This window comes from Amphibalanus amphitrite, unplaced genomic scaffold (genome assembly GCF_019059575.1).
Source record: "Amphibalanus amphitrite isolate SeventyFive unplaced genomic scaffold, NRLGWU_Aamphi_draft 000216F_arrow, whole genome shotgun sequence".
Taxonomy (NCBI): domain Eukaryota; kingdom Metazoa; phylum Arthropoda; class Thecostraca; order Balanomorpha; family Balanidae; genus Amphibalanus; species Amphibalanus amphitrite.
In genome coordinates, this window is record NW_024881711.1 from 388864 (window position 1) to 411529 (window position 22666).

The window sequence follows — 22666 nt, forward strand, 5'->3', positions numbered from 1 at the left end:
CGTTACTTTTCATGAAAGCGTGGATGTGTTCGCGCTTATGCGAAGAAAATTCTTCCGAGTATGGTTGATAATGAGATTAATTGTTGTCATTTATTTATTAATTCATTGGCAAAAGTACCCTAATAAATCGGTAAAGTAGCTTAAACTGTATCGTATTTCCTTGAGAAAAAATGACGAACTCATCCTAAGACATCCAGATTATTGGATGCGTTCGTCAGTTGTAAGTAGTTCAAGTTTTTGGAAAAAGTTGCTTGTGGAAAATCATAATATTTCAAAGATATGCCTATTTTCGAATAGTTTATGCATTTATCTGCATTGAAAAATGATTGTAAAGCAAAAGTGCAAACGATTGTTGTCAATTTATTCTCTCAAATCACTATTTACGAACGCACAAAACTCCAGCTTTTAATTTAGTGCGTGTGCGAATTGCGGTCAGGAAAAAAGATTTAAACTGTCTATATTCCTCTTAAAACAATGAAGGATGAATGAGAAAAACGCTGTTTTGAACAATTGTATGTTTATTTTTTCTCAATTAAGCAAAAAACCAAAATTTTCAACTATTATTACATTTGCTCTCACAAAACCCATCACTTTTAAGCATGACGTCATGTCAGCCAAACTTACTAGCGCCATCTCTGGAGAGCATCTTTCGAAACCTCCAGACGATAGAGAGAGCCAAAGCGCGCGCGGTACGCGCCGTACGCGCGGCACTGCCGTTTAGACTTTAGAGTTCTATAGCCTTGTTTTAGGTTTTAGGTATCTTGGTATTGCCTTGACCTAACAACCAAACAGCCTCTACTCAGCGGCAACTATCAGTTAACATTTTTTCAATGACATACCCTGATTCCAATTTGTTTGTCTGTAGGTGCATGATTGCTGCGAGATTGTAAATGATTTATTGAATTTGATTTGGTGAATACCGTTTTTTTCCTGTTAATAATACCTTCTCTGGAGCTGTATAACAAGGTAGGTGCCTAGGTATTTCTTTTTGTTATTTAGATTGATGATTGATGTATTAGTCAGGGGAGGTTTCGTCAATCGTCAGTTTTAGCATGTGCTATTTTTATCATATGTACCAAAAATGGCAACGGTTCTGCTATTTTTTACAACGATGAAGCTGATTTCACTCCTCAGCAAGGAAATCACAATTTTGGAAAGATAAGGACTGATTTTAGAAAAGAAGTGCTGCCACCTGGTGCAAGAAGAAAGCCAGCTTAATATGCCCTTTGTTTGTATGGTAGTTTGTTTTGTGGCCTGAAGTTGGAACTTAAAATTTGAATTGAAGCATCCGAAAATGATCGATATTGATCGAAAACATGATGTTGATGAAAAAATAATATGTTAAGTTGAGAGAGGAGGTCATTTTATCCAGATGCGGTGGTTTACTTCTTGAAATTATTTTTGCTAATTGACGGCCGCATATCATCCGTCATTACATGGCGGTCGTCATAAACAAAAACAATTCAAAGAAGTAGGTAAACCACAGCATCTGGATGAAATCGCCTCCTCTTTCAACTTAACATATTCTTTTTTCATCAAAATTATGTGTTCGATCAATATTGGTCATTTTCGGATGCTGCAACTTGAAGTTCCAACTTCAGACCACCAAAGAGGGTATACGTCAATGTTGGACTACCATACAAACAACGGCCATATTAAAGCTGGGTTATTCTTTTTGCACCAGGTGGCAGCACTTCTTTTCCAAAATCAGTGCTTGTATTTCCAAAATCGTGATTTCCTCGCTGAGGAGTGAAATCGGCTTCATCGTTGCCAAAAATGGCTGAAAGCGTTGTCATTTTTGGCACATGGTTGCCAAAAATGGCATGTGCTAAAAATGACAACGATTGACCAAACCTCCCCCGACTGGTATAGGGGAGGAAGGGGAAATGGTAAATGTCAAGATAAAGTCCTAAGAAGATTTCAAGGATACCGTAAAATGGGGTGTTAAGGGACAGCGGGGTGTTAAGGGACAGTTGCACGGGAAAAACTTTGAGTCATATTAAGTTCCTAATTTGAGAAGGTTAAATAAAAACTTGAGTGTGGTAGTTGACACTGTTTTGTTTTTGACTGTGGGACAAAATGGCATGGTTTTTCATGCAAGTGATTTGGTTCAAAAATGGCTTTGAAAATCATGCTACATTTTCAGAGAATTGAAACATATCCAAAACTCTGCGTGTACCACATAAACTATTTGGTGTACAGGGAAAATGAATACATAGGTGTATTGGCACATCTATTGCACATGTTTCCTGAAAATTTATACAAATCTTCCCATTCATTCATCATCCTCTTTCTCTTTTCCGAACACATGCATATTTTGAGATGCATGTGGGGTGCTAAGGGACAGGGAAGAAAAAATAGAAAATAAAATTTAAATATAATTTCATAAAGTTTTCTTTCAGTGGGCATGGAAAACACCAAATTCCACATAAAATGCTGGCAAGTTCATGCTTTTATCTTTAACACACCTTAACCCTCGCCCTGGCAGGGGGGGGGGTCGATGTGACCCCCCCCCCTAAGGTTTTTCGAAGATAGCGTAAAGCGCCGCCAAATTTGGCACAGCTTATGGAGCAACCTTTTTACATATGACCTGAAAATTTCAGGTCCGGGTGACCTTGGGTCAGGTCACCAGGTCAGAAAAACCGGTACAAGGTCATGGTCAAATTTCAATTTACTTTTTGCACCTGTCCAACTCACAGTTTTGGACTGATTTCCTTCAAACTTTCAGGATGTGCTAAGTTCACCGAGTTGTGTAACATATAGTTCGTTTTTTTTTTAGGTCACTGACCTGAGGTCAGTTAGAGGTCATTACGTCGTAATGTTAAGCCTATGGGAAAATACTAAATTCGGAAAATACTGGAGATATCCGCTTCGTTCTATCACTTTTGTGCTTTGAAACCACAGTACTTAACAGCAGGTCACTTGGTGCTTCTTTGTTTGGTGTACTTATCCATGGGTCAGGTCAAATGAGGTCAACTGAGGTCAAATGACGTTTTTGCCAATAACTTGGCACATAGTGACGCTAGAGCTTAAAAAATGGTATTGTGTTTCTGGTGATCAGCCAAATCGAATGATATGCAATATAATGCAATTTGGTTAAGTTGAACTTAATTCATTAATTTAACCCGCGCACCGACGGGGGGGGGCGGATATCCGCCCCCCTGAGGTTTTTCGCGAATAGCGGGAAAACCGCGCGCCGCGAAATTTGGTATGACTATAACCTCATCAATTTTACACATGGTGTGCAAGTTTGAACCTCCTACCTTTTAAGGTCAGGTCACCAGGTCACTTTGAATGACCCAACCTCAAGTCACTTTTTTGCAACTTTGTCACCGTGCCAGAGCTACAGTAGATGTCGAAGGTCTTCGAAAGTCGCAGGATATTATTAGGTCATTAGTAGCTACAATTTGTATATCTCGGAATTTTGATATCGGTGACCTAAGGTCAGGTCAATTTCGCGACCTCCCCATTATAAGTCAATGGGGGAAAAATCAACTCCCTGTTTTTACCACTAAAACGGGTCGGAATGGCCCCATATACCATACATGACTTCATATACGATCAACCTTCACTACCTTGAGGTCTGTTTTGCTGTTGTGCAGCTGTGAGGTCATGTGACGTCATCAAAGTTCACCAAAGGTTTTTGGCCAATAACTCCGTACAGGAACAAGATACAGACGCGTGGATGGTCTCATTGTGTTCAGCTCGTCAAGACGCATCGAATGATATACATGATGACCTCGAGGTCACGTGACCTGAGGTCAACCTTTGACCTTGACCTTTCGAGGTCAACATATATATCATTCGATGCGGATTGACGAGAGGATCACGATGATGCCCTTAGTTTGTTCCTATCTTGACTAATTCGAAAGTTATTCGAGAAAAACTCTCCATATCTGGCGCCGCCATTTTGACTTTTTCGACCCCTGTGACGTCATCTTTGACCTGACCTGAAAATGACCTTAGTAAAAATTGTAGATCGTGGCCGTGCGTATCCGATGCCGTTTACCGCTTGTCGCTATCTTGCTTCGTTCTCGAGATCTCACGGGGGGGGGGCGGTCATCCGCCCCCCCCGTCGGTGCGAAGTTGGCGCAAACCCCCGTCGGTGCGCGGGTTAAGTTTACTTAAAATTTAAGAAAAACTTTGAGTACACTTAAGCAAGCTAAAAAGTATATCATTCGACGCGCCTTGACGTGCTGAGTTCACTGGTGCTTTACTTTTTGCTCTATCTTAATTAGATCAAAAGTTATAAGCGAAAAACTTTTGACCTGTTTTTAGCAAAAATTTTACATTTATACCCCCCCCCCAAAACCCCCTAAATATTTACCTAGAGCAACTAAATTTGCACAGGGGCGAGAAATCCATGGGGCCCACCTAACTACCAAATTTGGTGTTTCTAGGTGCCATAGGAGCCAATCGCGAGGGGGGGGGGGGTCGCATCGACCCCCCTGCCAGGCCGTGTTATGAAAAATGCCCTGCCAGGGCGACGGTTAAGTTATATAACAAAACACCTCAAAACTCACTTAACACTCTCTTTTATAATGATGGCTCAATGAAGACTGATGTAGTTAAATGAGATGTCATCATGAAAAGGCCAAAACAAAGAGGGCAACATAATGAAAAGTGACTAGCTTCAAAATGGGTTTTTGTTGATGACAGAAGGGTACTTTTTGGTTCTGTTTACCTTATAATAATCACATTTTTCAGAAGCGTAAACTGCATTGCATGTAATTAGCTAACAAGGCCATTAGTGGTGAATTAACCTGAGTTGTTTTGTGACAGAATATGCAAAACATTTCAATAAATAAATTGTGTGCCCTTTCACACCCCAATTGCGGGCATTTGATGACTATTTCTTGGTATAATATAAGTGTCCCTTAAAGGAAAAGGGCCACCTTTAACATGGGGATTGAAACTGAGATAGCCATCTTGTAGCCCGTGTCCGAAAACCAATCTGAATACCTCCTTACGGCCGATTTCGGCCTCCATTCGTAGTTATCGGCAATTTTAAAAGAAAATATGCCAGGAATGCGTCCTTATCCCAGGAATGCGTTCTTATCCGACAATACAGCCACCCGCGGCGAGGCTTTGGTTTTTTACCAATCAGCTCCAACCAGCTCAGCTTTAACCAATCAGCTTATCTGACACAATCCGACGAGTCTGTCTTCTGAACGCTGATTGGCTTGAGTGTGACGTCATCGCTATGCCATCATACAGTAGGTGCCGTAGAGAGTATCAACATAGTACCAATATGTTAAATAGTTTTAAATACTTTTTCGCGAATTGTGCACTTCTAGCACCAGTTTTAAAAAGAAAATGAAAAATAATAATGTCAAAATGAAAAACAACGATATCTTCATATTTCACGAAGGTGGCCCTTTTCCTTTAAAGGAAACAGTCCACTTTCCTGAAATCAGCATTTTGCTATTGATTTATGATTTTTTATGCTTAAAATAATCATGAAATAAAATAAAACCTTTTTGTAAAAACAATTATTTTCTATATTTTAATATAGGACGAACTATATTCTATGTAAAATAATGTTTGACGCGGAAGCTTATTACGCATTGACCAATCATATTGCGTAGCTCAAACCTACGCATACTGCATTGGCTGTAAGCAGCACGCTGATTGGCTGACGATGACGTGGCTGCATTCCTGTGCAAGGCACGCATTCCTCTACAAGGCACTCTTTTCGGAACGAGAAATGGAATATCTTCGTCTAGGGTGATCGTTGAGCCGTAAAAGCTCCTGATTTGTGCTAGTCTCAGCTCAAGCTACGAAACTGCTATTCCAACTCAAAACCCCATGTTAAGTGAACTATTTCCTTTAACACCCCACATTGGGGTGCTAAGGGACAGTGATGAAAAATAATAAAAATAATATGCAGGTATATATTTTTAAAACTGTAGCAGGCATGTAAAGCACCAAATTCCACACAAATGCTGACAATTTGATGCTTCTATCTCTAACCCTTCTTGAGTTATATAACAAAACAACTCAAAACTGTCCCTTAACATCCCGCTTTATGGTAATTTTTCACAATAATACATTATTTGACATCCTGAATCCATAAATGATACTTACACAGGGGCCCAGTAACTATTTGCAAGTTGGGGAGCATGCATAAAATAACTGACACGATGCATATGAAACAGTGGCGTAGCTAGGGGTCTAAGGGGACCCGTACCCCCCCCCCCCCATCGGGTTTAAGGGGACTCGGGTCCGAGGAACCCTGTGGCGCTATTTGGCCGCTGAGGGTTAATGATGGCTATATTTTGACTCAGAAGGGCCCCATGGGGCTCGTTAGAGCACCTCATGGGCTCTAAATAGCCACACTAAGATCTCCATAAGGGCCCCATGCCGGCTTCTGAGGGCCTCTTGCGGCTTTTAAGGGGCCTCGGTGGTCTCCAAAGGCCTATTACTGGCCTCTGAGAGTTCTTACCAGTCTATGAGGGGCCAGTTCTAGGGGCATTTCCCGCCTGTGATGGTCCCACACTAATTTTTCTGAGGGCCCCATAACGGCAACTGTGGGGGCCCTCATCGGCGCCTATGAGGGCCCACACCGGTGTCGCTGAGAGTTTCACACACCCAACTCTGAGTGCCTAAACCAGTGCCTATTAAAGCCCTATATCGGCAACTCTGAGTACCCAACACACCTGCGCATCTAAAGGTCACCCACCTGGTGACTTGAGGGCCCCATACGAGTGACTCTGAGAGCCCCAACGGCATCTGCCAGTACTATGCTGGTCTCTAAGGGCCCCACAGGGCTTCTTCTGCCGACCTAAGGGCTCCTTGCCGGTCATTGGTTCGGAAGTTAGACAGGGGGGGCAGAATCTGCCCCCCCCCCAGCAGGGCGCGTATGGCTGAATAGCCCAGCGGGGCGCGGGTTAACCCTCGCATGTGTAGGGGGGGGGGGTCGGATGGACCCCCCCCATGGTTTTTCGCGAATAACTCGCGTAAAAAGCGGCCGATCGCGACGAAACTTTCAGTACCCTCGCATTGATCAATTTGACACCTACCCTGAAAATTTCATGACCCTGACCCAAATGACCTTTGACCTGTGACCTCTTTTCCGAGACCATGTTTGGCCGGAATCGCGATTTCGCGTATGTCGGCTCGCACTAGCCGCGTGTTTGCAAGCTTTTCGTGGTTTCAAACATTCAAACATGTGATTTGATGTTACTCCCGTGTGTGTCAAGGTCACCTGAAGGTCAGGTCAGGTCATTGACCTTTGGTGACCTCGGGTGACCTCGGGTCACTTTTTCGAGTTTTACATGTTTCTAGGCTAGTTTTTGGAGCTGAATTCGAATTTAGCAACCATTTGAACATTTACGAAGTAGTTTTGGTGACTTCGTAACATGTTACGAAGCTGTCAGAGGCGGTTGACACGTACTACGAATACCCGTCACGACGCCTACTGGTTAACCTGACCTGACCTGACCCGACCTGGTCTAAATGCTTCAAGACATCATCTGTGATCAAAACTAACACGATATTCGTGATCAGCACCCCGAAAAACCCCTTAGCAGCCACACTTTACGACTTTCTAACAGGTCCCGATTTTCCCGACTTTGGGTCATTGACCTGACCTGGAAGGTCAACCAATGACCTAGGACCTTAAAATTGGGTATCATCGGCTTCCTCTCGTCACGGGCAACACGCTCGTTTTTTCCGCGAAGCTCTAGCTCGATCAGGGGCCAAACGGCAAGGGGGGGGGTCCAACCGACCCCCCCCTACACATTAGAAGCTGGCAAACGCCGCACACATGCGAGGGTTAACCCTCGCCGGCACAGGCCATTTTGCGTCCTTCGACGGCACAACGGGGTTGGTGCAACCCCCTCCCCCTCGCCTTAGGCCCCTCATCGAGCTAGAGCTTCGCGAAAAAAAAAAAAAAACGAGCGTGCTGCCCGTCACGAGAGGAAGCCGAGGATACCCAATTTTAACCTTCGCCCCAGTGTGGGGGGGGGGGGGCATATGTTACCACCCTGACGCGTTTTTTGCGTGTGAATAAAAAACCGCGGGGGATTCCCCTGCAAGAGCTTGAAAGCTGGTAATCTTTTATCAGCCTCCGGCAGCTAACGGAGCGACGAAAATCGGTATGGGCAAATATTTTTGGAGATACAGCAAAGGGTTTGGTTTCCAACCTTACGAGTCAGTTGTCAAAGCATGCATATTTGTCTAGTGTGCACACAGACACCAAAACCTTAGATTTTTGGCCGGTTCTTAGGTATATGCTTTATTGGCATGGGAAATGTGTCAACGAACTTTTGAGACACCCTGTACATAGACCCGGGAACAGGGGGTGGGGAGCGGGGGCGCTCGTCCCCCTCCCCAACTTAAGAGCCGAGGGGGCGGCGCCCCCTCAACATTGAGGCAGCGACAAAGGATCTTTCCTCCCTTTTCCGAACTTCTTTCCTTCTTGTTTCCTTTATGCATCTAAACATCAACACAAGGCATTTTCCTTGCCATCTGAATGGTTTCTGCTGATACAGTATCGATTTGACAACAACTGCTGTCTGCTATTGTCATCCCGCTTTGGTTTGGGCCTGACCTTGGCCATTAATTTGGCAGGCAAGATTTTATACTGGACCATTTTGAGTCAACTTTGAGAAATACATAACGTACAACGGTGGTAAAATCGTTGCTATAGGTATAACACAGTTTACCCGCTCTGGGTGTGAGGGAGAGGTGTGGGGCAATGAGTGCACTGACGTGGCGCCCTCGGAAGGCCGGTATGGGATTACAGCTCAGCGACACTAAGGGCTTGTGTGGTGCCTTCTGTTATCAGTAGCACCCTCAGAATCACCGGCGTAGGGCCCTCAGAGCCGCCAGTAAGGGGCCTTTAGAGGCACTGATGTGGGGCCGGCGTGGGCGCTCAGAGGTGCTTGTGTGATTCTCTCGGAGGCACCGGTAACTGGTAAGGGACCTTACAGACGTTGCTGTGGGCCCTCATAGACGCTGGTGTGGAGCCGTTACAGACGGGTGTGGGGCCTTTGGAGCTGCTGACAAGAACCCTCTACAAGCCGACAGGGGGTTCTCAATGACCGGCAAGGAGCCCTTAGGTCGGCAGAAGAAGCCCTGTGGGGCCCTTAGAGACCAGCATAGTACTGGCAGACGCCGTTGGGGCTCTCAGAGTCACTCGTGTGGGGCCCTCAAGTCACCAGGTGGGTGACCTTTAGATGCGCAGGTGTGTTGGGTACTCAGAGTTGCCGATATAGGGCTTTAATAGGCACTGGTTTAGGCACTCAGAGTTGGGTGTGTGAAACTCTCAGCGACACCGGTGTGGGCCCTCATAGGCGCCGATGAGGGCCCCCACAGTTGCCGTTATGGGGCCCTCAGAAAAATTAGTGTGGGACCATCACAGGCGGGAAATGCCCCTAGAACTGGCCCCTCATAGACTGGTAAGAACTCTCAGAGGCCAGTAATAGGCCTTTGGAGACCACCGAGGCCCCTTAAAAGCCGCAAGAGGCCCTCAGAAGCCGGCATGGGCCCTTATGGAGATCTTAGTGTGGCTATTTAGAGCCCATGAGGTGCTCTAACGAGCCCCATGGGGCCCTTCTGAGTCAAAATATAGCCATCATTAACCCTCAGCGGCCAAATAGCGCCACAGGGTTCCTCGGACCCGAGTCCCCTTAAACCCGATGGGGGGGGGGGGTACGGGTCCCCTTAGTTTTTCGTCAATAACTTCGATCAAATTGAGCTAGCGAGTCGGGAAAGCCACCATTGGACTAAGGAAGACCTGGCGAATCGAATGATATGCGACAAGACCTCTTTTGACCAACTTCGTGACCTGGGGGTGCTGACCTGACCGTGACCTGAGGTCAACAACCTAAGCTGACCTGACCCAAACAAAAAGCATAACATTCGATGCGCCTGAGCGAGGCAAACACGATGCTGCCAAAATCGCGGTTCTGCGGCCGTTTTTTGCGAAGTTATTCACCAAAAACTGAACCGCACCTTGGGGCACTTGACCTGACCTCAGAGGTCACCGGTTGACCTAGAACCTTAAAATCGGGTACCAATCTCTGCGTCTCGTAACGGCGCACACGCTCGTTTTTCCCCAACGCGCTAGCTCCACCAGGGGCGAAACGGCGAGGGGGGGTCGTACCCGCCCCCCCCCCCCCCCTCGGTCGGCGCGTATGTAGAAAACCAATAGGTCCGGCGAGGGTTAAAGGTAGTGTGCCAGCTTTCCTGGGCCGTATGGAGTTAATAGCCCAGATAAGGAGAACCGGATTTTTAGAACTTATCCATACCTTCAAAACTCATGGAAACGTCTTAAATTCTTCAAATTTTGAGTACCCCAGTGCGAAATTCGCCCCGTCGCGACGGGTTGTCGGTCGTACCCCAACCACATTTCACACCACTATGAACAATAAATGCACACACTGAAATCGCTATTACCGATAGGCTCATCCAATCAAGTTTCGATAAACCCGTTCATCATCATCTCCTGCGGTTTCGAACACGCCTGTTCGGTGGTGCGGTAGACCGCGCCCAAAGCCAGGGCCCCGGTAACGTGAGGTAGCCGAGTCGGGGCAGCGTGTGCTGACCCAAGCCGGGGCCGCGCGTCCCCCCGGTGTCATGTGATAGCCCGGGGCTGCCCGGGGATGCGGTAGACCGCGCCCAAAGCCGCGGCCCCGGCTTGGGTCAGCGCACGCTGCCCCGACTCGGCTACCTCACGTTACCGGGGCCCTGGCTTTGGGCGCGGCTTCTGCTCATACTTTGTGGTGCGGTTCTGGTGCGTCGGGCCGCGCGCTCTGACTTCGGGCAAGAAAAATGCGTCAGCTGATCATTGTCATTTCTGCCACTTTCATGTGGTGAGAATGGGTCATAACTTTAGAGACGGCTGTTTCATATCAATTATTTTACATAAAATAATATTTCAAACCATAAATTAATGTTCGACAGCCAAATTAAAGAAACAATACCAATACAGGCTTACAGTTTAAATTCGACATTGTGTTGTCTACGATTAGACAGCTGATAACTCATTACCGTACGTCGTAACTCTATAATGACCTTTGCTTATTGTCACATGTGCGCCGCATTCGCGATTGTTGCCGACGCCTGTTTGCAGGTCAGCCCACTACAGTTGTTATACATATCGAAAAACCGATAAACTTTTAGGCGAAAAAAGCACTATTTTAGGCCCATTTTTTGATTTTTTTTTTGCGATATTAGGTAAAAACAGAAGCTTCTTATCCTAGGAAAAATAAAATGGGAAATTATTGGAAGGTGGCACACTACCTTTAAAGGCCCATCTTACCAGCAAAAAAAAAAAAAATCACATGCATGATAATCATTTGCCAAAGGGCTCTCTACGCATGAAACGCCAGCCGGTCAAGAAACTGGCGAACGATACGATCTTTCTATTGCTTGAATTATGTTCAATGAAAATTTCAGGAGACATAAATCTTAATCTTATAGCTACTGGGCGCCCGGAGCATTCGCTAGCATTCTATTGCTAGCTGCATTACCAACATCACATTTGCATTACTTTGGGTTCACCATAGTTGACAGTAGATGAGCCGGCCACACCAAACCCATGCCTCATTATCCTTTCCTTCCAAGCAGCCAACTGCCAAGCTAACCGGCCGCCCGGCCCACCACCGCGATATGGAACAACGCTGGAGTGTGCCATTTGCCTGTGGCAGTGCCCCACCGCGCTGGGGCTGTTTGACAGGTCACCCGCACCGTGATCTCGCCACCCGCCCCACCCCCACCCCCCATCGGGCCCAGCTCGGTAGTGATCTCTCCTTGAATCTCACATGGACTTGTAGGGGGGCCTCTCTCCTCATTCGCCCTGGGCTCTGTCTGGTTGGCCCCGGAGCGGGTCGGCTCTGTGCGGACTTTGATCTCTGCCGTCCGCCCTCGGTGAGGAGTGCATTTAGCGAGGCCATTTGAGGCAAGTCAGTCTTTGGCGAACACACAGGCACTGCATCATTGGGTTTCACCGCCACAAAAAAACACAGGGGGGCAGTTAAGCGTTTGTTCTGGATCCCTCGGGCATGGTCCATCCCTGAGGATAATAAAAGGGTGCTAGGTGGTCGAACTGATTAACCTAAGCGCAATTGCTCCCGCAGACACTCATCCAGTCTCACACACTTTCACTCATCTGACTCAAACTTGTCCGTATTGCCAAACTGCGACGTCTCGCTTCCCTCCCCCTTTTCCTATCCCTGCAGTCGATCCCACGTCCTAAATTACCTCGGCTCTGGAGTACCCTTGGAACCTTTGAACTTCCACTCTGCCGATCGGAGTTAATCGAAACACATCAATGAATTCTACACGTTCCGCCTAATGGGCCCTTTCTACTCATCGATGGTCTACATTTGGGATCACAAAGCACGTCTTACTACGTATTATCTCGCGTCTTACTGCATCTCCCGACGACTTACGGCGTATAACTCGCGTCTTACAGCGTCCTTGCCCTATAACGACTTAGTGACGACTTACAGCGTATAATTCGCGTCTTACGGTGTCGTCCCCCGATAACCGGCGTATAATCGCGACTTACGGTATCTCTATCCGATCACCTGCGGTTATTCGCGTCTTACCGCGTCCTTGCCCTATGATGACGACGTGACGACTTACAGCGTATATTTCGCGCCTTATTACGGCTGGCACCGCTTTATTGCGTATTCGCGACTTACGGCGCGTACCGTCCTGGAACCGGGACTAGCGTCTTACGGCGTAACTTTCCGAGGCACCTCGTATTAAACTGCCGTCGCAGCCTACCTAAATAAACAAATGCACAATGTCCCCCAAATTACCCGACTCACCGCGATGTGGATCCGTTCATCGACTAACTGCGGTCACTGGGTTACCATTGTATCGCATATAACGTTCTCTGCCGCTCTGCCGATGGCATCCACCCTGCCAGTGATGGATACGTCCGAGCTTGACGCAGGCCCTTCCTATATTTAAATTTTACCCGAACTCTACTGGAGTTATTCCCGAACCTATCGAGGTGTAAGTACCAGTGAGGGACCTATGTTGGCGACTTACGGTGTCTCCCCGATCACCTGCGTATCGCGTCTTACGGTGTCTCCCCGACCACCAGCGTATCGCGTCTTACGGCGTCTCCCCGACCGCCAGCGTATATCGCGCCTTACGGTGTCTCCCCGACCACCAGCGTATCGCGTCTTACGGTGTCTCCCCGACAACCAGCGTATATCGCGTCTTACGGTGTCTCCCCGACTACCAGCGTATATCGCGTCTTACAGTGCCGCCCTCCGGTCACAAGCGTATGTTCGCGCTTTACTGCGTGCTCCTAGGTGTCTTAGTGTCCCGTTTCCGTTTGCTCCCATGTAACTAGACTTGGACGTTTTTCAGGTCCCTTCTCCCCAATGATGCGTCCTTACCGGCAGAACTTAACGCGCAGGGGCGTGGTCGCATGCTCCTTCCTCTCTTCCGCCCGGGCTAAACACGTCTTATTATGTCGTACGTTCCATTCCTGTCAGGGGTCTCGTTTCTAATCCTAGGTTCCTGGTTATATGTGCGAGAATATCATGTCTACGCGGTGGGCGAATCGTGAATCCTCCAGCCTCCGAAACTTGTCTCCCGTTCCCGCCTGAGTGACTGTACGTACGTGTAGCTGCGTGTTCATCGTAAGGGTAAGAGAAAGAGAGAGAGAGAGAGAGAGAGAGAGAGAGAGAGAGAGAGAGAGAGAGAGAGAGAGAGAGAGAGAGAGAGAGAGAGAGAGACAGATAGAGAAAAGAGAGAGAGAAAAGGGAGAGAGAGGAAGCGAGAGATAACGAAGGAGGAAGAGAGAGAGATAACGAAGGGGAGAGAGAGAGAGAGAGGGAGAGAGAGAGAGAGAGAGAGAGAGAGAGAGAAAGAGAGAGAGAGAGAGAGGGAGAGTGTAGAGGATTCAATCAGAACACTATTGGCAGCGGAGGAATAATCAGCGTCAGCGGTGCTTTACCGTGCACGGCCCCTCCTGGTGAACGTCACGAGTAAAGGCCCTTTGTTACGAATGGAACGGCCTCCAGCCCGATAGATATCTATTATGTTGTTCACTACGAAACCATTTCCGTCACACTACGAAACCATAATTATCATGCCGATACCGAATGAAATGCCTAATCACGAAATTACCAAAGCCACACAAAACAAGGATCACCAACCTTATGCCGAAATTGCTGCTAATTGACTTTAATGAGTTGCAATTACATCCCCAATATTCATCGTAGCAAAATCCTAACGATCGAGGGAACGCTGATTCAAAAGATAGAACCGTAGCGGGGCTTATAAAGTCCCTCCCCTAAAGGCTTTGGCCTGGAAAATAGTGATAATTGCGAGCGTTTGCACTTAACAATTGATAAGCACCTTTGCCTACTACGTTGATTTCAATTTCACTGGACTTCACTTTTACGGCAATTCCGGTACGCAAAGTTTAACAATAAACCTGAATACAAGAAAACTGGTTTTATTCAATCAATAGCACATTATCGAGTTTGCATATTTTTCCCAATTTACGTCTCGTTTTCATATCGACAATTTCCCAAAAAAAAAACTTAATTAATGACGCTCTAGCAATGTTACATAGCTGGTAGGTCTCGCCAGGAGATTAGCCCGCAAAAAGATTCACGGCCGAGAACTGTCGAATGCCTTGAGGTGCCGGGTGATAAATCATGAAAAAACTATCCTTGTTTACTGTGAAACTCAAATTTATGCACGGAGGTTTCGCGAAACCCAAATATAAGTTGATGGCCAGTCTTTCCCTTAGACTCGAGCTAATTCTCGTAATTGCAAACTCTAAGTGTTAGCGAAACCGGCTTCTGTTTCAATGACTTTCCATCATCACGTTACCCTGAGGCCATCGGTCATCTACACAAGCCGGGTTGACGGCGATCAGTTCTAAACAAGTGTTCTATTACTGAGATCCTTGTGGCCAAGAGCGGTCTAATTAGTTGTTGATCGGGTCGTGCTCAATTGAAGATATCGCCAATTGTTAGCTATGCAAAACCTGTCCGTATCTTTAATGTCCTAGATGGGAATTTATTGCCGGCTGCGAAATCAAGACTTAAATTCAGCATCCCCTTGTCTAAATGATTCTCTAAATGATACCTTCTGCCTATCATAGAGCGAAACCGGGAATAGAAGACTCTGTAAGTTATGTTACTTGACTATTAACCCTGTCGGCTTGTCTTAACGTCGATCAGGCATCTCACATACATATTCTCTACCTGTCAGTATCTGAGCGTAATCGTGGTCGGCTCGGCCCCCTTGAAAGTGTCGTGTCTGTCCTGCAGACGGCACTACGGTCGCGTGTCACGCCGGTAACCGAGGAGGGCTCGGCTTATCGTTTCTGATTCACTCCCTAGATGGCATAAGCGTTCACTCGCATGACAGGGCGGCGGGCCGCCCAAGCGTCCCTCCCCCGGGTTAATTGCACCGCTCGGCCCCACCGGCCGGGCTACCGGGCGGAGTCCCCGCCCCCCTATTTGAGTCATCGACCCGTACGGACCAGGCGGAGCGGCAAGCATTCCTTGTGCTGAGATTATTATGGGCTGGAAAATGTGGACGGATGATAACCCGGTCAGTGCTGACCAGGCGACAATCGAACAGCTCCCGTGCGAGCGCTGCGTTGTCTAAGGCAGGATAATAACCCGGTCCGTTCTGACCGGCCGACAATCAAACAGCTCCCGTTCGAGCGCTGCATTGTCTTAAGGCAGGATAATATCCCGGTCCGTTCTGACCGGGCGACAATCAAACAGCTCCCGTTCGAGCGCTGCAGTGTCTTAAGGCAGGATAATAACCCGGTCCGTTCTGACCGGACGACAATCAAACAGCTCCCGTTCGAGCGCTGCATTGTCTTAAGGCAGGATAATAACCCGGTCCATTCTGACCGGACGACAACAAACAGCTCCCGTTCGAGCGCTGCAGTGTCTTAAGGCAGGATAATAACCCGGTCCGTTCTGACCGGGCGACAATCGAACAGCTCCCGTTCGAGCGCTGCAGTGTCTTAAGGCAGGATAATAACCCGGTCCGTTCTGACCGGGCGACAATCAAACAGCTCCCGTTCGAGCGCTGCATTGTCTTAAGGCAGGATCATAACCCGGTCCGTTCTGACCGGACGACAATCAAACAGCTCCCGTTCGAGCGCTGCAGTGTCTTAATGCAGGATCATAACCCGGTCCGTTCTGACCGGACGACAACAAACAGCTCCCGTTCGAGCGCTGCAGTGTCTTAAGGCAGGATAATAACCCGGTCCGTTCTGACCGGGCGACAATCAAACAGCTCCCGTTCGAGCGCTGCAGTGTCTTAAGGCAGGATCATAACCCGGTCCGTTCTGACCGGACGACAACAAACAGCTCCCGTTCGAGCGCTGCAGTGTCTTAAGGCAGGATAATAACCCGGTCCGTTCTGACCGGGCGACAATCAAACAGCTCCCGTTCGAGCGCTGCAGTGTCTTAAGGCAGGATCATAACCCGGTCCGTTCTGACTGGGCGACAATCAAACAGCTCCCGTTCGAGCGCTGCAGTGTCTTAAGGCAGGATAATAACCCGGTCCGTTCTGACCGGGCGACAATCAAACAGCTCCCGTTCGAGCGCTGCAGTGTCTTAAGGCAGGATCATAACCCGGTCCGTTCTGACCGGGCGACAATCAAACAGCTCCCGTTCGAGCGCTGCATTGTCTTAGGGCAGGATCATAACCCGGTCCGTTCTGACCGGACGACAATCAAACAGCTCCCGTTCGAGCGCTGCAGTGTCTTAAGGCAGGATAATAACCCGGTCCGTTCTGACCGGACGACAATCAAGCAGCTCCCGTTCGAGCGCTGCAATGTCTTAAGGCAGGATAATAACTCGGCCGCGAGTTGGCCAGACGACGAGGATGTGGAATCAGCTCAGGTGCTTCGGGGTCAGCCTGGTCACTCCCGCGCTCTCCGAAATTAGTGTAGCTGGGCCCGTCCCTTACGCGGTACCTCTCCCCCCGAAAAAAAACTGCGCCGATCACCGACGGCCGTGCCGGCTGACTCCGCCCATGTTAAGCGAGAGTGGACCCTACCTATCCTTGTACATTCGGAAGAGAACGCGAACAGATATAGATTTTAATGTACTTACGTACAAAAAAAAAACACGCTAAATCAAGGTAACTGTGACTCATCATTATTAAGTTTAAAAGTAACACCGAGGCAAATATCTATTTCACTCTCATTATTACGAGTTAGAGCTTTAACGACGGTCACTAGTACAACAACGACTCGGCGTGATACTGCGTGCGTTTTCCCAGTGTTTGTGTTCCGCGAAGAAACGGCATGCTCACGGGTGAGAGCAGTGTGAAGGGTGATGTTTCGCTTGGTTTTTCAAGTATCGACGGCCAAAACGCTCTCGCTGGGTCTGCTCGTTCACCATTCCCTCCCTAATATCCCCAACAGATATGAGTACTTTTCCAAGATATATTCAATCAAACAAGAAGATATGAAACTCGCAATACAAAAGCAAATGATTCAAAAAAAGGAACGGAAAAAAACTAAATCGACCGGTAACCTAACAAGTTATTCACACAGTTTTGGGGCGGAGCGAGCCCCCAAGCGGCTACAAAATCTTTCCTGCACTCAAACTCATTGACCCCTTGTATCGGATGAAACCGCTTAGGCTTAAAATCTACCCCTCCCCACTAACTGAAAAACCGGAGTAGGCACACTTTAGATGCCTGATGCATAATTGATGCCCCCCCCCAAAAAAGGATAATCCTGAAGCGCAATTCAATGCCCACATATCCTGCCGGGCCTGAGAAGCCGGGCGGGCTCACCTCGCCCGCGGAAAAAAAAAACATTTGACCCAACGTATTTACAATCTCGGATCGACGTATTTCATCGAGCCTCGCCGTTATCGCGCCGCAGTATGATCTATACCGGGTGGGCGATGTAGACTTACTAAACGAACCCCCTCCCCCGACCGGTGAATGTCTACAAAGGGTTGGACCATACCCGGGGTGGCACCCGCACAAACGGAAAGACCAACAAGTATCATAATTGTAACCGGCGGCTAGGGGTGAATATGAATTATGAGGCGTGGTTACATGGTGAAGGGGGCCAGGATGCGTTCTGATGTGTCCGCTTCAGACTCACTTGCAACCGATGGTCGCCGAAGAGGCCGCTGCGAAGTGTAGCGCTGACTGGATCTCGGCTGCGTGGTGACGCCCGGAGGAGCACTGTTTGCGAGTGACGTCCGGAGGAGCAGTGAGAGGGAGCGCCGTCTCTCCTCCCCTTTTTATGCTTTCCGTCCTTTCTCTCGATCTTTCGCCTTTCACCGACGCCATTTTGCTGGTTTCTCGCGATTTCGAGGGGCCTTGTGCTCAGATGTTCTGTTCTTTGTGAATTTCCTTCGCTTGATTCTGGCCTTAGTTATACAAATTTCTTGTTCCATTTCACGAAAGTTGCAATTGCAAATCCTTTTCTGGAGGCGTTTGCTTGGTTTTGTAGGCGGATGACCTGACAGTATTGCTGTCGCTGTGGTCTTCCCCTTCTTTATCGGGTTTTTCTTGTGCTGTAATCCGTTAATTTTACTTCAGCTCGGGTTGATTTTAAATTTGTCTTCACTTCTCATCTTTGCTTGTTTTGGGCTTCTCTTCAGAAACCGCTCCAGATTCCTGATGAGAAAATTGCTGTTCTTTCGTGTCTCGGCATGGCGACATCCAATATTTGCCTCATCTTCAATTTGACGCATAGTCAAGCTCCCTGGATGTTCATCTCTCACAGATGTTTTATCTTTGCTGGTTTAAACGGAAAACTGTTAGCGTGGCTATTCGTCCCGGCTTCTGAAGTGGATGATTTCGAGAAGTCCGGAATGCGGCCACTCGCTGGGTTTTACGTTCATCTTCTGGTAACTTGATCCATTCGGTAAACAGCAGGTCCTTCCAAATTTACAAGTGACATGTTGCAGCTCTGGGGTTGGGCGATTTTCTGCAGCGCAACGATTTCATCTCTAGTTGACACTTCATTGGAAGTATATGCCCATTTATCCGTGTTGATATAACGGGCCCTTCTGAATTTGTTTCAGCTGTGTAAAAAAGATATGTTCCACGTTCATCTTCTGGTGACCTGACCCGTTCTGGTAACTTGATCCATTCGGTAAACAGCAGGTCCTTCCAAATTTACAAGTGACATGTTGCAGCTCTGGGGTTGGGCGATTTTCTGCAGCGCAACGATTTCATCTCTAGTTGACACTTCATTGGAAGTATATGCCCATTTATCCGTGTTGATATAACGGGCCCTTCTGAATTTGTTTCAGCTGTGTAAAAAAAGATATGTTCCGCGTTCATCTTCTGGTGACCTGACCCGCTCTTTAAATTCGGCGGATCCTTCCAATGTGCAATTAACCGGTTCCCTTTTTGCGGGATGAGTGAAATTCTGCAGCGTCTTGGTTTCATTTCCGGTTAACTTTTCTTCAGATTTGGTGAGCTTTTGTGCGAGGACTCAATTGCAGCGAATTCCTTCTCTGTTGATTTAGCTGTTTTGAGCTACACGGGCGATTTCTCTTCTTTTAGTGGTTCTTGATTGTGAATTCGCCATTTTGCATATAATTTACTAAGCCGCTCATCAACTCAGACAATTTGGTTCCGTTCATACTACCACTCTTCCGCTGATGTTTTGCGTATTTTCTGTGTACTGCCGAGCCGGTATCATGAAACATCTTTTTTTCAGTCTGTTTGCCGGCGGTCGTGCAGCCGGGTCAACTGTACATTGGGTCAACTGTACATTCATCTGTTCTTCCTTGCCGGTTGTCTTTCTTCCGTTGAGTTAATAAGCATCCTGAACCAGAGAATAGTATACCGTTCTCATTTAGCTTCGGAGCTTTGGTTTGCAGCACCGACAATTTCCCTGCATTGCTTTATGTCTTGCAATGATCCCCATGGGTGTAACTTTGTATACTTTCGAGGTCCCATGTGGGACCCCAGTGCGAACATTTGGGACCCCAATTGTCATTTTGGGACCCCAATAGTGGAGGCCCCCGAGACGCACCAGCTACTTTACAAACGGAGGTCCGATGTTCATATAGAAGGTTCTCTGTATAAATAGGAGGGCCCTTGGACAATTCGGAGGCCCTGTTGGACAAATGGGAGGCTCCCTGGACAAATAGGAGGCCCCCTGAGCAAGTAGGAGGCCCCTTAAACAAGTAGGAGGCCCCATGGACAAGTATTGGACATAGGAGGCCCCCTCTGTACGAATAGGAGGCCCCCTGGGCCTGGACAAATAGGAGGCCCTAGACCTAGACAAACAGGAGGCCCCTTTCACAAAAGGAGGCCCCCTGGCCAATTAGGAGCCCCCTGGACAAACAGGAGGCCCCTTTCACAAAAGGAGGCCCCCTGAACAATTAGGAGGCCCCCTGGACAAATAGGAGGCCCCCTGGACGAATAGAAGGCCCCTGGATAAATAGGAGGCCCTCTGAACAAGAAGGAGGCCCCCTGGATAAAGAGGAGGCCCCCTAAAAATAGGAGCCCTCTGGATAAATAGGAGGCTACTTTAACCAATAGGAGGCCCCCTGGACAAATAGGAGGCCCCCTGAACAAGTAGGAGGCCCGCTGGACAAATAGGAGGGCTCTTGGGCAAATAGGAGGCCCCCTAGGAAAATAACAGCCGCTTGGACAAATAGGAGGCCCCCTGGACAAATAGGAGGCCCCCTGTACAAATAAGGGGCCTCTTGAACAAATAGGAGCCCCCATGGACAAGTAGGAGCTAGAGGCCCTCTGTACGAATAGGAGGCCCCTGAACAATTAGAAGGCTCTCTTAACAAAAAGGAGGCCCTTCAAAAAAGGAGGCCCAAGTAGGAGACCTCAGGACAAATAAGAGGCCCCTGCACAATTATGAGACCCCTGGTCGAATAGAAGACCCCTGGATAAATAGGAGGACCCCTGGACAAATAGGAGGCCCCTGAACACGTAGGAGGCCCCCTGGATAAAGAGGAGGCCCCCTGGAAAATAGAAGCCCCCTGGATAAATAGGGGATCTTCTGGACAAACAGGAGGCCTCCTGGACAAATACAGGGTGGGCCAAAAAAAGTGTGTCACTTTTCAGCGGCTATTTCTCGAAAGTGGTAAGAGATACCAAAACGAAACTTTCACAACTTAATGAAAATCGTTTGACAAATTATATGATACCCATTTTATGAAAAAGTCTTAGTCGAACTGATGTTGCCATCACCATTTCAAAAATGGGATATGTGCGTCTTTTATGTTTGCGCATGTGCTCGAAGTGGGCACCGCCAAGCTGAAGGCCATCTGAACGCGCTCCTGAAGCTGACGCCCACCTCTCCGCGGTGTCTGCTGTCACTTCACGCACGTACTGCTCGACGCTGAGACGCAGCTCCTCCAGGCTACCGGGTTTGTTGTGGTAGACGCTGTCGCTGTCCTTGCAGGCTCCCCAAAACCAGAAGTCCAGCGGGTTGAGGTCAGGACTGTGAGGAGCCCACTGCTTTTCGCTTCCCTTGGTGATCACGCTACAAGCTTTGTTCATGCAAGATGTAGCGCCACCGCACACGGCCCGAGAGACACTGCAGCTGCTCCAAGAGCTCTTCGGTTGCCGCGTGATCTCCAAGGGAAGCGAAAAGCAGTGGGCTCCTCACAGTCCTGACCTCAACCCGCTGGACTACTGGTTTTGGGGAGCCTGCAAGGACAGCGACAGCGTCTACCACAACAAACCCGGTAGCCTGGAGGAGCTGCGTCTCAGCGTCGAGCAGTACGTGCGTGAAGTGACAGCAGACACCGCGGAGAGGTGGGCGTCAGCTTCCGGAGCGCGTTCAGCCTGGCGGTGCCCACTTCGAGCACATGCGCAAATAAAGAGACGCACAGATCCCGTTTTTTAAATCGATGATGGCAACGTCAGCTCGATCGAAACTTTTCCATAAAATTGGTATCATATAAAATTTGTCAAACGATTTTCTTTAAGTTGTGAAAGTTTCTTTTTCGTATCTCTTACCACCTTCGAGAAATTACTGCTGAAAAGTGACACACTTTTTTTGGCCCACCCTGTATGAGGCCCCCTAGACGAATAGGAGGCCACTTGGACAAATAGGAGGCGCCATTAACCTATAGGAGGCCCCCTAGACAAATAGGAGGCCCTCTGTAACAGTAGGAGGCTCTCTGTACGTACAAATAGGGGGCCGGCGCTCGACCTGTAGAAGCTTAGCTGTATGTACAAAAAGGAGGCTCTCTGTGCAAGTAGTCGAAGTAGGAGGCTCTCTGTACTGTATGTACCTACAAATAAGAGGCCCCCTGGGCAACTTAGAGGCTAGGTACACAAATCGGAGGTCACCTATAAAAAAGCGGGACTCTGTTGGAATACCCGTTTGAATAAATTGTTTTCCTGATATTCAAATTATTTAATCCTCGCCCGCACATGGAGGGCAGTGGTTGCCACCCCCCCCCCCCGGGTTTTTTTCTGCTCTGCACTCAACATTTTGATTGCTAGAAGCCGGATGTTTCGTATAGCTATAGCTGCTGCTCTATCCTTTCTTAGCGTCCATTGAAAATTCCAAGTTTCTGTGATTTTTGGTTTCGGAGATATGACCTTATTCTTCAGGTGATGTCATAACCTAAGTGACAAGTACCCAATATCTTGCGTTTGCCATGGGTCTTATGAGCTTTTGACACCTTGATTTCGGCCTTTTTTGCCAGTCTGACCTCCCACCTATCATGGAACATGTTGTTCGACGATG

The 22666-nt window shown here is 48.0% G+C and overlaps 1 protein-coding gene across 2 annotated transcripts in view; it reads left to right on the top strand.

Annotated features, from left to right (window-relative positions):
• Positions 1-659: 659 nt before the first annotated feature.
• Positions 660-22666, top strand: part of LOC122385381 (small ubiquitin-related modifier 3-like) — a 45289-nt gene continuing 23282 nt past the window's right edge. The window contains exons 1-2 of one of the 2 annotated variants that reach the window (XM_043373607.1): positions 660-689; positions 866-966. The gene's annotated coding sequence lies outside the window, so the exon portion shown is untranslated. The other variant, XM_043373606.1, reaches the window with a different exon arrangement.